The sequence below is a fragment of the Alosa alosa genome, unplaced genomic scaffold (assembly GCF_017589495.1).
Source record: "Alosa alosa isolate M-15738 ecotype Scorff River unplaced genomic scaffold, AALO_Geno_1.1 AALO_1.0_unplaced_673, whole genome shotgun sequence".
Classification (NCBI taxonomy): domain Eukaryota; kingdom Metazoa; phylum Chordata; class Actinopteri; order Clupeiformes; family Clupeidae; genus Alosa; species Alosa alosa.
This window is the reverse complement of record NW_025962844.1, coordinates 5,242-8,423: the sequence shown is the minus strand read 5'-3', so window position 1 is coordinate 8,423 and position 3,182 is coordinate 5,242. Positions and strand designations below refer to the sequence as shown.

At 50.5% G+C, this 3,182-nt stretch overlaps 1 pseudogene; it reads left to right on the top strand.

The window, feature by feature from the left end:
- Positions 1 to 1,362: 1,362 nt before the first annotated feature.
- On the top strand, positions 1,363 to 2,385 carry LOC125290558 (annotated as a pseudogene).
- Positions 2,386 to 3,182: the final 797 nt, after the last annotated feature.

The window sequence follows — 3,182 nt, the reverse complement described above, 5'->3', positions numbered from 1 at the left end:
CACACACACATGCTCCACACACACACAGACACCTCAGGCACACACACTGGCATGCAGGCTGACACACTACCAGCCTTGTGTGTGTGTATGTGTGTGTGTAATTTCAGGTTCACCCCTATAATTATGCAATATTCATTTGACCACCTTTTTAACATGTACACTACCTACTCGTCTAGTTTGACTTTACTGTTGTGTATGAATTTAAACAGCAAGTGTGCTTTAACATCACAGCATTACGACTTTAAACAGCAAGTGTGATTTTACATCAGTAAGCATTGTGACTTTAAACAGCAAGTGTGCTTTAACATCACAGCATTATGACTTTAAACAGCAAGTGTGATTTTACATCAGTAAGCATTGGGACGTTAAAAGCAGCAAAGTGTGCCGAACATCACAACATTACGACTTTAAACAGCAAGTGTGATTTTACATCAGTAAGCATTGTGACGTTAAACAGCAAGTGTGCTTTAACATCACAGCATTACGACTTTAAACAGCAAGTGTGATTTTACATCAGTAAGCATTGTGACGTTAAACAGCAAGTGTGTTTTAACATCAATAAGCATTACGACTTTAAACAGCAAGTGTGATTTTACATCAGTAAGCATTATGACTTTAAACAGCAAGTGTGTTTTAACATAAATAAACATTGCTTAAAAACAGTAGTTTGAGATCATTACTGTGCGATCACAGCCCTTCTTGTTTGTAGGAGTTCATTACTGTGTGTGTGTGCTGTGTGAGTGTCTGTGTGTTGTGTGTGTGTGTTATTGTGTGTGTGTGTGTGTGTGTGTGTGTGTGTGTGTGCAATCACAGCCCCTCATGTTTGTAGGAGTTCATTACTCTGTGTGTGTGTGTGGGAGAGGGAATTGCCGGTGTGTATGGGAGGAGTTGAGTTGGCTCCTCCCTGTTGAGTGGGCCGCTGAGACTCCTCCCCTTCTCCTCATTCCACTCTGTTCTGGTAACACGTCCACTTCATTGTGTTGACCCTCCAAATCACGTCTCTCAGTCTCACTCCAAATCCGCGTCTCTCAGTCTCCTCCAAATCCGTCTCTCAGTCTCACTCCAAATCACGTCTCTCAGTCTCACTCCTCCAAATCCGTCCTCAGACTCTGTTTCCAACACACTCACACACACGCTGTCCCTGCCGGGGAAAACACACCTCTCTCTCTCTGCGGCTCATTAACCCGACACCTTGAAAGTTATTTTACCCAGCAGGCCAGTTTATCCAACTTCCATGAAGTTGCTGTGATTGCTTGCACTTGCCATGCCATGCCACGCTACTCACATAACATGCTCTCTCTCTCTCTCTCTCTCTCTCTCTCTCTCCTCCTCCATTACAGGGAAGGACTCTGCTCTCCACAGATCATGTTGAGACCTTCAACACTCCGCCATATGCGGCCATCCAGGCCGTGCTGTCCCCTGTGCACGCCTCGGCCGCATTCCACCCGGCATCGTGATGGACTCGGTGATGGGGTCACTCACACCGTGCCAATCTACGAGGGCTACGCCCTGCCCCACGCCATCCTGCGTCTGGACTTGGCCGGCCGCGACCTGACCGACTACCTGATGAAGATCCTGACCGAGCGTGGCTACAGCTTCACCACCACGGCCGAAGAGGGAAATCGTGGCGCGACATCAAGGAGAAGCTGTGCTCGTGGCACTGGACTTCGAGCAGGAGATGGGCACCGCCCTCCTCCTCCATCTCTAGAGAGCTTCTGAGCTGCCCGGCCGGACAGGTCATCACCATCGCACCCAGAGGTTCCGCTGCCCTGAGGCTCTTCCAGCCCTCTTTCCTGGGTGAGTGCCCCTCCACACCTCCTAACTGACTTGGCACTTGTATGCAGAAGCCACACACTCCCCAAGTCCTTCTGTAGTGGGACTCCACGTAACAGCTCTCCCCCTCCTCTCCCCTACTCCAGGTATGGAGTCGGTGGTATCCACGACCCGGACCAGCTCAACTCCATCATGAAGTCTACGGCGTCGACATCCGTATGACCTGTATGCCAACACTGTGCTGTCGGCAAGGTACCACCATGTACCCAGGCATTGCTGACCGTGATGCAGAAGGAGATCACATCCCTGGCACCCCTACCATGAAGATCAAGGTGGCGTCGCTGCCTCGCCTCTGTGTCCATCTCTCTGAAGATGGAAGTGGCAGGCCCCTGTGTTGAGTGCCATTCTGACCTCTGTGTCTGTGTTTCAGATCATCGCACCTCCTGAGCGCCAAGTACTCCGCCTGGATCGGCGGCTCCATCCTGGCCTCCCTCTCCACCTTCCAGCAGATGTGGATCAGCAAGCAGGAGTAACACGAGTCCGGCCCCTCCATCGCACCGCAAATGCTTCTAAACACACGGCGGTGTGCTCACACACACACACACCTGTGTGTGGCTTACCTTCAGCGGGCGTCAGGACTCCTGCACCACCTCCACCTGTGGCCCGCCCATCCCCACTGGGAGTCGAGACTCTTGAGTTAAAACTCCATTGCCTCCAGTCATTCCCGAGACGCACCCTTCACAGGGCAGCGTACACACACACACACACACACACACACACACACACACACACTCTATATCTGGCCCGGGGGCCCTGGAGGTGTGTTTGGTGGCTTTTGTTTACCTTTTTGCTTCTTGCAAATTATGTGTTTTTGTACTTGCAGCCTTAAGTCCTCGGAGTTGAGTTACTGTGGGTTTGGTCAGTCTGATGCTGACCTTGGCCCCTCTAGTGGGGGTGGGGGGTGGCTGAAGCCAGCTGTTGGATGGGGGTGTCACACACACTCACACATGCATTCTGCCTGGGGAATCTCTGTACACTGAAAATTCAATAAAAATGCACATGGTCCGTACTCCCGTCTGCCTGCTCTTCTGTGTGTGTGTAATTCAGGGTGGGTGCAGAAATGGAGAGCTTTGCAGTAATCCAAGTGTCTACATTTGCACAAGTTGCAGTTTCCAGCAGTTCTTCAAAATGACTTTTAAAAGGGTGCAAAACCCCATGTGCCCATTACAGGAAGGACTTTGGTGCAGCTACAATGGCTGCCCTTCATGGTGATCTGTCTGAGCAACTGCATCAGTGGGTGTTTCTCAATGTGTATTCCTTTACTTGTGTTAATGAAGTGATTGCCTCATCAACACTTAAACAGGTGGTCTCCACGACTACAGCAAACTGGGCTGATTCCATGTGTGCTG